A 14386-nucleotide genomic window follows, 5' to 3' on the forward strand; every position below is an offset into this window, starting at 1 on the left:
GTGGACGTCGAAAACGCCTCCACCGAGGTGTTGGAAATTTAATCATTAATCAACTAACTACATATTATTTGTCCACATGTACCTACAATCAGAAGTGCATAAAATTGTAATGAAACAATTATTTCCCTGTATCTGGCTACACTGTTATTTATGGTAAGTCGAACGGACAGCTACACGTGCAGTTTACGTTCAGTCCGCAAGTTCTAACACCACGTAACTCTTCTACACACCTTGCATAATACAGTGCACAGATATTAAATGACTAAGCTAGACTTCGCTGTTCACACACACATGCAGCACATCCCTACGATGCAGGGTTGCTATGGTATCCATGAGCTTTGCACGTTGCTATTTATACGGTTCGATCCCCAAATATTTCATCACTCTTCCCTGTGTTTTGTGACGTCATACACGGTAGGCTTGTGCTACACTTGTGCGTGGACAGTGAGTACAAAGTGAATACAATCTACATCCGTTTTCAACAAGCATTGTAGCTGCGTGACAGCATTAGCTAATACCGCACAATGTACTCACATACAATGGCAGAAGGTTAGATGTCGCTTCTTGAGGATTTGTACTCACCTGCAAAAGAAGAAAACGATTTCAAAAGATATTCACAATGAAAATGTATTCACAAAGTCAGTGAAAAATCAGTAATGTGTGTGCATGTTCTCCTGTTAAAGCTTTATGACAATTTATAGTATACTCTTGAAACCTGTCCCCAAGTGTCGCTTCGAGCCGATGTACTCGTACTTGCAATAGACGAAACTCGCCATCTTGGTGTGTGGTAATGACACTAACAACGGCCAGCTTTATTCCTCGGATTAAAGATGGCCGTGCACTAACTGACCAAAGTATCCAGTGTACTTTTGAAACGTGTTACCAGATGCCACTCAAGCAAATCTACTAGCAAGACTATCCATCTTGGCCTGTGCTTAACATTGCAATAGCATCGACGAAGGTGAATAACCCTTGGAAAACATTATTTGGACAAAAGAACAGATACTCCAGAAATACAGTTCAGTGGAAATTCTTGTGTATTTACGTCACATATGAACAAACCTAAGATTAGTGAACATAAAGTAGGATCAACCGACAGATTCTTATGTAATATAAGGTCTGAAATTACATTAAACGTCATCAATGCAAGGTTATGAATATCAACAAGACACTCGCAATGCGTTTACATGCTTCCTTCACCCAGGATAAAAATATCACCAACGTTCCGGTTGCGAGTCCTGGCCTAAAAAAAAAATACAAGTTTTTATTATACTGGGAAATAAATTACCTGACGAAAGGGAGGAAAGATGTCTATCACTATCACACTTCTAAATAGCTTGACTGTGGGTATCCATTTTTTCCATCTGGTCGTCACTAAGATAAAAATAGCAGAAAAGCGACCTAAAATAAGAAGAATGCAGGTTTAGGAGTGCCACGGAGTTATCATGAACTCTTGGTTTTCAATTTAGGTTGGTCTACGGACATACCATACCCATTGTCTCAAAAGCTGGGAACCCACTCCGTTGAACATGTGAGGCAGTGACGCATTACGTCCTTGAGACAGAATGGCTAACAATGTGTGAGAAAGAGCCGAAGCTACCGATGCTCGACAACACAATGGCGGATGGGGGGAGGGGAGTTAATTAGGAGTGGCAACGTTTTAGACGGGATGAATGAATCATTAAAAAGCGGAGTGTGCCTTTCGAAAAATCATCATTCATAGTGAGAGGCCTATTTTCTATGTAGCATTAACTAATTAAATGTGTGACAAAATATTGTGAATAAATATGAAATATTGCGACTTCCAAAACCAAGCACATTCATTGAATATTTCCATAAAGGTTTTACCTTTTTGATAAAACTAAATGTACTATTTCCTAATGAATATAAGGGAGTAGCGATTATAACATTTCAATGTTGCAAAAATCTGTAGTGACCCCTCTCCGATGACTTAGTGGTAGCGCCGTCGCCTTTCCATGAAGATGCCCCGGGTTCGGTCCTCCAAAAAAGGTTCTCGATACGCTATTGCTGTGTGTTAATAAAAGAACTGGTTGATTTGCACAAACTACTTGACGATATTTGACTTTCGGTATTGAATCCCAATTTTAACGACTGAAGGTTAGTATACGGATCAGTGTAGTGTTGCACAGCCAGTGGTTATCATTTCCATTTCCTAGGCACAAAACATTGCTTTATGTCAAAATTCTTAATTATTATTACTTGCATTGGTTCACAGCAAACAGTTTAAAATAATACTTCGAATGAATGAATGAAAACAACGAAGGGATAACAAAAAAACAAATAGAATAATGATATCAAATTGTCATGGCATAATTTTGATGATATAGTTGACGTTAGGTTGAAACAGAGTTTTATGTATTCGTTGTTGACAATGAAAATTTAAAATGTACGGCGAATACATTATGTGAAGAAAGGAAGGAAAGCTATCTTTCGCACTTCAAATTAGTTTAGGGTTGGCCTCAAATGTCTATGTAATTTTGATATGCTTCATAATTTTCCTCAGTTTCACCTCTCAATTTCTCTGCAGGGTGGCAACACTGATCCAGATTAGAAAAATGGTTCGGAACGCCAATTACGAATATAATCACTTACGCCATTACGGACTAAACGGGGAGCCATAAAGAAAAAAAACAGAGTACTGGGTTTGCTTCAAGCAGGCACCGCGTCACAAAGCGCAAGGAGCAAGCGTATCCGCAAACCGTTGCAATGAATTTTAATTAAAGAACCTCTGCCGCAATGTATGAAAACGCGCGCGAGAGAGAAAGCTGGACTGGGGGATACTGTATAACTCATGCTGTTACTCCGTCCGTGGAATTACCTTTTGTTATGGATACGACTTCTTAGGGAAGTTTTCCTCAAAAGTTGCTTCTTCAAATTAACGCTCGGCCTGCGCACGTACGAGATGCTATCAACGGAAACAGGTCATAACGCAGACCGAGACAGCCGTTCTTATTTCGTAAAGGATGCTTATATAAAGGTACAGAGATGTAACGCGAAAACCGGGGGAAGAGTTGATTATGTACACTCCTGTTCAAATAAAGTGGCAGGTACACTTTATAGGGTTGATCAGTTGAAGAATGTGACACTTTATCTGAATGGGAGTGCACAAAACGTTGAAGAAAGTGACGCGTGTGGAAACTAAGCTCCGATCAAAAATTGTTGACTTAACTGACCAAATAATGACTAATTTACTTATAGAATCGAGGAACACAACATTAATGTGTTCATTCAATTGAATTGACTGTACTGCTAGACGAGGTTCAGCTGTAGCTGCTCTACTACCTAACCCCAGAAAGTACAAATTAAAATACCGATAAATTATTAAAGAAATTAAACTACACAATAAGAATGAAATCATACGAAAATAAAAACAATCCAAAATAAAAGTATTAAGCTGAAACAAGTTAAAAAGTGATGTCAAAATAATCTGGCAACTGGCAGCAATTTTTGATTACTCATATGTAGTGATGCGAAAACGTTTCAAGTTTTTGTTGTTTAGTGAATTTCAGGAGTGCATTCCAGACCTTGGGTGCATTCGCTGTGCATGCACAACCAACAGACCAAGGCGACATGTGCAGCTTGTCGTGTCACTCCGGTACGCAATGTTACGTTTACTTCTACTAAGTGAAAAGTCGCTTCGGTCTGGAAGCTCGCTTGCAGCTTCAGCTTTTATCGCAGGTATGGCGATTGTAGTCCTTAAACCACAGTGTCGTTTATTTTGATAATGAGTTGGTAAAGTGGAAGTAGGGTCCCACACGTTCTCCATCTCGGATATTTTTGGAGCTGATGTGATCCGAGCCCAATGAACCCGCTTATAACAGGGCCCTTAAAAATTTTAATTTTACAAAACGTTAAAATGAGTAGATCAAAATTGCGCTGTATAAATTACACAGTGCTGCTAAATTCAGCTTTATTTTACTTCGCTTTTTGTGCCACTTTCGGCTAATTTGCGAAGATGGGGATGAGTGATGTTACGAGGAAACTGATGAATAAACACTCGCAAACATCCATGCCCAAGTCGGGATTCGAACCCGAGACCCCTGGCGTCGTAGCGAGATGTACTAACCAGGGCAGGCTAAATTCACTGACGTAAGTACACTGTATTGCTGCCCCTCGTAAACTATACAAAACTCTCAGCATCGTAACTTCCATATTGGAGCTGGCCATATAGTTCACAATAAGAGGTCAATTTTATAAATTACTTTGCGACGTAAGCAGGCAGTCCTGCTGAGAGATCGCGAGCCTTCAGTCTGCTCGTTCCGTTATTATTGACAAGTAAATAATAATTCCGAAAGTTTGCGGAACTTGCCGTAATTCGCTATCAATTCCAGTGACTCGCTTTCACTATTCAGAAGACTGTTGATCGACATTGTAATACATTTTATAACAGTCCAAGCAATTCTGCCTATGGTTCACTAGACGTTATTGGAATTCTATTATTGTTAGTTCGTAAATTTGTAAACAATGGCAACCTTAGCCATAACGGTAACTGTTATTTTTGTTACCATAGCAACCTCAATGTTGCCAATAGTGTTATGTAATTTGTTATAGCTTACAAAAAGCATCAAACATCAACGAAACATGCACATTCGATGCTTAAAAGCGTATGAATGATACATAAAGTTTGCAACGAGAAGATAAAGAAATACTAATTTGTGCGGTCACAGAGAACATCCACAACGACATATGTAGTAGATTGATAAGCCTCGTGTGCAAAATGAGAATAAGCACTGGTGGAAATGAGCCCAAAACAATGAAAAGGCTGAAGAAGTTGTGAAATAACATCAAATATTCACATTACAAGGGAATCGATGAAGAGTCTGTCACAAGATCGATCAACAAGTGATAAGGGTTCCCCTACCCCAATAAGCAACCTTATATGTGTCGTATCTGATAAAAGAGAATTGCAGAGCTCTCGAAAACGCTTTTGACAATAAGAATCCTTCAGCACCACTTGAGAATGCAATAACTAATAAGAGATAACCTTTTTTTTTCCTGAAGAGAGTAGCAAGACACTCAGAATGCCTTTTACCTGATAGCGATTATCAGAAGAAATTACACCTCGTTATCTTACTGTAAGTGGGACTCCTTTTTTTACTCTAAACCATGTTCCAACTTTTGAGCAGAAAGCTTCGGCCGTTCTCGGATTCCAGGGGGCGTGGCCTCTTCCCCCGAGCGCGTCCGAACCACAATCTCTCGTGGGTAATTCATACAGACAGGAAGTGTACCAGGATAAAACTCCTGAGGTACAGAATGATATCGAAACGGGACAACGTCTGGCATGTTGACTCGTGTGTGAACAAAGGCTCCTGTGCGAGGAAATCGGTCCCGATCTCGAGTCTTAAATTCTTGTCTCGTTCTCATCTCAGAATATGTAGTATAAACAACACATACATGTCATCACCTGCGTTAGTATTAGATTGTTTGTAATACAAAACTTCTCAGTGTTGCTATCCCTGAACGTATTTTACGACACGAATGTCACGGGTTTGAATCCCAGCCTAGGTATTCTCTGTCAGTGTCCCCCCATCAGCTTCACCTAATTACTCTCATTGTCGCGATCAGTTCAAATCGGCGGAAAATCGACGTAAAATAACAAAAATACAAATACTCGTACTTGTTCTTCACTACACCCATATTTCGCAAATGAAACCTCACGATTATGGGAATAGTCACTAGAGGTCAGCAGGTCATGTAGGAGGTGGGCTGATGGAACTGGAGAGAAATCCTCTGAAACCGGAAAAAAAAAACACAAGATTGACGAAAACGATCAAGGGATACGAAAAATATTACATATTTCAGATATTTATTTTATACATTTTTTATGTTTTGGCTACACACAAAATCAGTGTCTAAATTATAATGCATTAGTCGGTCTTGGTTTTTCGTTTCGTTTCCTTCCACTTCATTCACGTCTCCTCTGGAGATAAAATTTTGAAACGTGTGAATCCAGGGAGAAGTGCTGTCTGAAACACCATCAAATACAAACGCACGCTGCACCGGCGAACGTGAAAGACTTTTATTGCAACGTAAACCAATGCAGTTGCCGACCGAGCAGCTTTTAATTTCAAACCCCGTTGCAGCACTCTTTTTTTAATGACCCAATCAGAAACGCCCAAACTGTCGCGAGCGCCACACCATTCTCATATTCCCGCATAATTCATACGAGCCTTCAAGACCTCGGACACAACACAGGACTCCTATAAATGTTGGCTCGGCACGACAAAGGTCCAAGTTGTCGTGGAGGCATTAACTTGGCTTGGCACCTGTGCACGGGCAACATGCCAAATCACTGTCCAAGCTACCTGCCAACGAGCTCTACATCCGGCATCTTTTCCATTCATTAGGCACTTTCGTACCAAGGCAATGGCAATAAAAAGGCGAGTATTTGTTTGGAATTGTAATTAGGAGATTAATACGGACCAATTACAGCAGTCAATTCGCGTCCCTGCCTCTATATAGTGTGTGGATAAGTATGTCTTCGCCTTCCAAAGATTCTTGATCTGAAAATAGTCCCACCAATACAACTTCTTTACAACTGGTGTTGTAAATCTTCTTGCCTCTGCACAGCGTATGTATGGAATTTAATTACAGTGAGACTGTTTTATAGCTATACAGTTTTCTCACCTGTCATAGCTGAGAACAGAATCTATTAATGGATTGTGTTAATGAATGGATTATAGCTAAGGCGACCAGATTTTGAAAACAAAGCGGGACATTTTTCATATTTTCCTGGCGGAAAAACGGGACGGCAAAATATACATATTTTAATATAAAAAAAACTTTCGTCAAAAATACTTGTTTGAAAACTAATTAAATAAATAACTTACAAAATATGCACTGCACTCAAACCAAGCAGTCCTTTAGAAATTTTTCATTCACTGATATTTGGCCGATGAATGGATCTTCATTACATATTTTCAAATAACATTTTGTAAAAGTTACACACGTGTGATTATGGTTACCTTGTTAAGATTTTAAAGTGAAATGGCACACTGTTGACATTGAAATGTGAAATAATTTCTATGCAACAATCTCCAAGTGATTTTTTTCAGCTTCCATTTTTCCAGTACTTCTGGCGTTTCTATGTCATATTTTATACTAATAGTATGTAAGGTGTAGCTATGCCGATAAGTCGTTGTCACAAAAAAAGAACCGTCCCAGCCAACATAGGAATCTGGTCACCTTAATTACAGCAATACCCAATAATGAAGATAACAATGCAAGTTAATCATTAGAACTGAGATACTAAAATTGCTGTGCTATATTCATGATTCACTTTGCATGATTTTCAATAAGTGAACAGGGAGCAGGAGTTGGCCATGCCTGCTCTACACATATCCCCTTTCTACACACAGAACTCGAAATGCATCAAATCAAGGTTGATGTACTTTTAGTGCATCAGTTGACACAGTTAAATGTGTAATTTGCTTCCCTTGAAGTGATCGTGTCCGATCTCAAGTGATACATTTTTAGTGCATGTCAGGGAACAGCATCTGATAACAGTACCATACACTTTGATTCATTTCTGTGTATATTTCGATGCACCTTTATGCACACTAATGTATTACTGGAGTCAACACGTCACTTGGCACATTTTGGTCTCTGTGTGAGCCATTGTGAAAGTACATTGTATTGGATATTGGTTCCAGTTTATTACCACCGCTCTTGCTTGCATCTAGTTTTCCCCAGTGTGCTTGCTCCCTTGGGATACGGTGAAATGTCAATATAGTCCACGCCTTGTGTAAACCATCATACAAATGATAATACCAGCATGTTAACCTTGTGAAAGCACACGTAACTGGATTTTGAAGTAGTTCCAGCATACCTTCACCAAGACTCAGAAAAATTATTAACTTCATCATACAACTCTGAAATACACATAAAAGTTTCTACAATTGTGAAAAATTTGCACCAGAATAACCATGTAAAGTTTCGGTAGCAATAACCTATATGTTAGCAATAATTAGGCCAAGGACAACATGCAAAATAATAGCACTGTAAGGAATATAATATCAGTTGAGCATTCTAACAATGTTAATGTATAAATTTATATTACTTGATATGCATGCTAAATATCCTTGTGTTTGTGCTGCTAGAAGTTTGACATTTCAAATACTTATCAATGTGACTTATGGAAAGCAAAATATTTTTACGGGAATTAAAAAGCGATGTAGTGTAGTAATATAATACAAGAAATTTCAAGATTAAAGGTTATTCTCATATGCATTCCATTATCATAATTAAGACAGAAAAGCAATGTAGAAATAACCAAAATACAATGCAGTACAAATTCATTCACAAAAGGAATGTAAATTGCTAACTGTCCAAATATGACCAAATGTTGCATGATGTTTCATAGAAACTGCATAGCTGCCAAAAGCATCACCTCCCAAACTTAAGAGATTGAAACAGGTGCAAAAAAAAACTATGTTATTACATTCTAGTTTTGAGACTGCTAATTTAATATTGGCACGCACACACACAAACATGCATTCCATTTCTCCTCACAAACATATTACTAAACAAAGAAAGTACAGGACATAAAATAATTCCCCCTCAATCTGAAATGTCCTCATTAAAGTCTTTTACATTATCATTTTTTGTAATGTTGTGTTGTTAAACTCATTAGCATCCTTTAACTTGTACAACTTTCAGTTAATACAAGGTTCGCACTCATCATGCCAAATTTAATTCACTGACTTTTCCCATTAAGTTTCAAACAAGTAATGCTTTAACTTACTTTAACCCTGTTTACAGTGGAAATATGAAAGCAATGAGTTCCACTGCAAGCTATATTTATACTTCTTTTGTATTCGCAAGCACCTTTGCTTGACATTAGGGTTTACAAATGTGTGAGGTACAAAAATCATATTTAATATTGCTAGACTCCAGGAGAGCTTCCAGATCCGTGGAAACCCTGTAGCCTAAGGCTGAACCTCCTCATAAACAAAATAAACACAAAGAAGTTTAAACATCTGCAACAAGACTGTAAAATATAGAACATGTAAATAAGGTGTGACGGAGACATACCAAAATATGTCCTTAAAAACTGATAATGGAATTTTTTCCCAGAAGGGATCATGAAAATCCAAAGCTAAATATTGTCTCAGACAAGCCTTTATCAACTCACACACACTTTCCGAAATATCTGTTTGCTAGTGCTTTGAAACAAGTATCTGACACACCGAGCACCGTGGATGGTTGATTCACCATCATCACCAAAAGCTTGGATTTTGTGTCTCAGCCTGGGCATGTGTGTTCCTTTGAGAGTGTCCTTTAATCAATTTCATGTAATCGTCATTCGCCTTCACCACTATAATAGGGTCTTATACAGACTGAAAAGTGGTGTACAATTAGGAAAAAAAAAATATATGCTAATACTTTGGATACAAATAGCTTTTTTATGGCAAAAGTGAGAAGTGTCATCAGATGTTCCACAAATCTACAAATGAAGGATTCCTTGAGAATCATAGCAAGAGGCTAAAAAAAAAATATTAACAGAACCTGATTACACACTTACTGAATTTGTTATGATTGCATCTTATAGAATGAATGTTAAAACCCATTATATTTATTAGCTATTGAATTATGAGAAATTAGCATGTGGGAACAAAAACAATTGCATATCACGATGTACCTTCCTATACAAATAAAGTGGCACATACTTCAGCTGTCCACAGGAGGGTACAATCATTGCTTGTATCGCAAAACATGTAACTGCAAAAAGATACCGGTAACAGTTTGATATAGGCAAGACACATTTCTTCAATTTTACAGGAGAAAGTACTTACGGAACCGAGTTTCTGTAGACTTTTGAAAGGTCGTGGAAGTGTTTTCTCCCTTCGTTCAATTTATTCGGCCGGTAAAACATTAATGTCTCTGCGATGCACAAAAGCTCTTGCCTCCATTACCTTCGACTACGTGAACCAAATGTTCCGTGCGTTCGGTCAGTGTTTCCAACGATGCCATTGTTTTTCCTGAACATGACAATTTTAACCATTTTTGCCTAACCTAACAGAACCTAACCTAACCTTGCCGTGCATGGTTCGAGGGGCTAATCGAATGGTTTGTGTGGCTATCCGTAAATGGTTTGTGGGGCTATGCGTGCATGGTTCGTGGGGTTTTGGAACCCGGATAAAAATACAAAAGTTGTAACACGAAAGTAGGAATTTTTCGATTAAGAAGGTTTGAAACACTGCACACCCACAGATGATAGACAACTGTAGTCAAGATTTGTCCGCCATATTGCGTGTAACGGAAGCGAAAAAGCAACAAACAAATACTCTTAATGTGAAAAATTACAATTATTTCAGTGAAAAAAGCAAAATCCCACCTTAAATAATGTTTCGCAATGCATAATAGGTAAGTACGAATGTAAAAAATTACGAAATGTACGAGTGAAATGTGTTTTGCCTATATCAAACTGGTACCAAGATATCAACATCAAAGGGAATCGCAAATGCTTTATGAATTTTAACAAGAACGCGAAACAGTAGATACATGAACAGTATCCATATCACAAGCCAACCATTTCTAAAATCATAATGGCATACACAATTTAATAGCAGCACTGATGCAGACTTTCAATAGGGGATGTCATATAACTGATACAGGTGGGTACATATGTTGCATTTTTAATTATTTTAAATTGCATTTTACGTCTGTTAGTTTAATTGTTCTCCTATGGATACAATAAAATCCTCCCTCTCACATTTCCAATCTAGTGACTTCTATTATCAATACTGCTTATACAGCTGCAGGGGACATGAATACATATGCATGCTCATATTCACATGATTGTGTGTGTGTGTGTGTGTATCTGCTCAATTTCTGATGTGTGTTAATTCTCATTCATAATGAAATGTGAGCACACTGTTGGAGTAAGGGAGTAGGTGTTGTTTGTGTGAGCAGGTTCTCGGCCATTTTCTTATTGAAAAAAAAAATGGATTATGTGCTCCACCCATTGTAATATGAAAGGATATGTACAAAAAATAAAGTTCATGCTAAGACCAAAACTCTAACCCGGAATCGTAGATGGTAGGGATGTAAGGGAGCGAGTGACAAGAGGTTTCACACTGAAGTGACAAAACAACATGACTACAATCTGCACACATTAGAAAAAGGTACTTTCCCCTCAAGTCTGTAAAAAATGCATTCACTGCACACGCACGACCAACAGAACAAGGTGACATGATGCACACTACTGATGAAACAGCCCAGTCCAAGTGACAACCAAATGACATGTGCGGCTTGTCGAGTCACTCCAGTATGAAAGACTATTTTCTTCTGAAGATTAGTTTCCATTCCAAATGAATGATAAGTTCTTGTCTTACCAGAACATATGAACCTGGTACCATTATCACACGCAGGCTGCTACTACAGTGTAGTGATTCAGTGCACTGACCATTCATCACCAAGTGAGAAGTTGGAGGCCTTGGCTCTCAAAAGGCTGTTGCATCATTGAGTTCAGTTTAAATTACTTAATTATTAAAATTCTGCAACTAATTCCTTGCAAATCTCTCATGCAACTCAAACGGTGGTGGATGTATCAGTCTAAAACCAGTTTTCCATAACGTAACATCCCTTTAAGGGCCAATGTCTGCCAAGCGACTTTTCATTCAATGCCATGTGGCCACGCACGATGACACCGCTATTATATGCCTTTATAGACCAGTGCCAGCTACTTCCTTTCAAGCTGCTCAATTGTCCTCGTGACAATTGGTCATCATTGAAAATACAGGGACTCCTTCCAGGGATCAAACCACAGACTGCTTGCACCAAAGGCAAGAGTAAAAAGCATTGCACTCAAAACTTGAAAACAAAGATACTAATATTTCTGACCAGTCAACCAGTTGCAAATGAAGGAAGCTAATTGGACTGGAAATATTTTTGTTTCCACAACAGAACAAAACAAGTTCACAAAATTGATAAACAGATTCGTAAAAATCAATCAAATTTTGCAATATATTGCTGCAAATTTAAAAAATAATACTCCAAACAGGTCAAAATAAATGTGGCTGTTTTAATTGTGTCATTATTCGGTATGGTCCTCTCTGATCTTAAATTAATATTCTCGTACTAGTAAATATTGTTCTGTATTTGTATGTCAACTTTCTACTTTTCATTGACCTGGAGGTACAAAAGTAACAAATAATTAAACAAGCACAGTGCAGCTTATAAATTATGTAACTATTTTTATGGCAATTATCCAGAAGAGTTCATTAGCCTCAGACAAGTCACATGCAAATTAATCATATGGGCAAAAATTATCTTTACTGCAGCACATATAGAAATGTATACATGTTGATAACAAGATGCTTATAGTATATCTGCTAATTATGTATGAAAAAATAGAAATTAATTTATCAGAGGAGTCGCTCCTTATCTAAATAATGTACTCACCAAGGATGTAGAACTTAACTATCAAGGCAACATAAAAATATCTGGATAGTGGAATGTAGTTTTATCATCATAAAATGACAGGAAAATTACTTTAAAAATGTACCTTACATAAGATATCACTGGTGTACGCAGAGGGGGCTGAAGGGGCTACAGCCTTTTAGTACTTGAAGAAAGTCTTAAAATGTAGCAAGTTCCATCATAAACAACTACTTTGCCAAATGTTTTACCAATCCTTCAAACTTGGACCTCTCATGAGTCGATCGGGGGTCATCTCGACTTATTTTTTTAAGATGCAGCGGAACACCACAGATCTCAACAAGCGCTTAAATAGGATTGAACGACTAAGCAACCAAATATACATCAGAAACATAGCCCAGTTTTAGTATTCGATACAAAAGTACTTTTGGAACACCAGAAGTCTGAAAAAAATACCAAATACATTGCATCTAAAAGAGAGACAGCTAGGGGCGCAAACTTTTCAAAAACATTGGGTGGGCTCCAACACTTGAATTATAAGTTAACAAAAAATCACAAAAATAATTGGGTGGGCTCGGGTCCCACATAAATTGGCGCTACTGTGCAGTTGTCATACATTGCGTGACAAAACAGCTATGGTGCGGTAAACTAAATTGATTTCAAGTGGAATACCTCTATGATATAGTTTACAAGTGAGTTGGAAATAATTTTCCCTGGTTGAGATGTGTCATTCATAACCAGAGATTGGATGGCTCAAAAGAAGGGAGGGTCCCTCCTACCCCCCCCCCCTGTTTCTTCAAATCACACCATGCATTGAAATGAATAGATGCATGTTTGTTCGTTACTCTCAAATTACAAACTTCTGATTTTCTGTCCCATCACATTCGAAAATAGCCCAAAACGAGGCCTAGAGCTTTATATGTTTGGAATTATCTGTATTTAAATAAAAATAAATTCTAAAAAATAAAGAAATATAAATAACAGAAAATCCGTATGTGCTCTTCTAACTTGAAATTTTCCATGCCCGAACACATCATGTAACGACCAGATGAAACATGTTCCTGGGCCACTGAACGCACTATGCATCTTATCCAAGTTCACAAGTTCAGCCTCCCCCCAAAAAAAAAATCTGCGTGCGCCAGTGCAAGATATATTACATTACATTGCATTTTGATTATTCAACATTGTTGTTCTACCTCCTTTTTGCTAATTGTGAGAGAATATTTATGTTTTTCTTTAAACTTTGTATAACTTTTCTGCTTCTTTAGATAAATGAAATAATACAAACAATAAAACTGATGAAGGGACATTCACAGAGTAATACCCAAGCTCCAGTTCAACTCAAACCTAGAATCTGATGTGAAAAGATCGCAAGTCTACCAAAGCACTTGCCAAATGACATGGCTTTTGATTACATGAAAGGAGTGATTAGATGGGAACCACTAGCAATGATACAACTTCCGCACTCAATACCTTGCTATTTGACTCGCATAGGTATCAAAATGCTCGTTTATTTAAGTTTTAGTTACAATTCAAACTGCATAATGACATGTACATACTCTTGTAACCAAAACTTGAATGTAAGTTTAACATAGAAATGAACATATAGTGTTTATTCAAGTTTCATAATATTCATATAGTACATTTTATGATATAATCGTAAAATTGATTGAGTTTGGTATTTTAAGTCAGTTTTATGCACAGTAAGGCTAATCGGGACTGGACCTAAAGTTTACGTGGGATCCGAACCACCATGTGCCTCCACCGAGTATTGAACCAGGCACCCCTTGATTACAAGGTGACGATCCTACCACTATGCCATCGGGGAGGCTCTAATACGTATATTTGTAAAACTGTGTGTGATGGTCTAAAGAATAACATGGAGATGCCCTTAGCAAACACACACATCTGTTTACCGATTGAAAAAAATAGAACTGTTGCTAGTATAAAGATAAAGGTAATAATTTCATCCAAGACCTACAAC

The 14386-nt window shown here is 37.8% G+C and overlaps 1 protein-coding gene across 3 annotated transcripts in view; it reads right to left on the bottom strand.

Annotated features, from left to right (window-relative positions):
- The window catches only part of tay (tay bridge kinase), a 624643-nt gene that overhangs the window by 359157 nt on the left and 251100 nt on the right, over positions 1-14386 (bottom strand). The gene's annotated exons all lie outside the window — the stretch shown is intronic.

The sequence above is a fragment of the Lepisma saccharinum genome, chromosome 6 (genome assembly GCF_977018435.1).
Source record: "Lepisma saccharinum chromosome 6, izLepSacc3.1, whole genome shotgun sequence".
Taxonomy (NCBI): Eukaryota; Metazoa; Arthropoda; class Insecta; order Zygentoma; family Lepismatidae; genus Lepisma; species Lepisma saccharinum.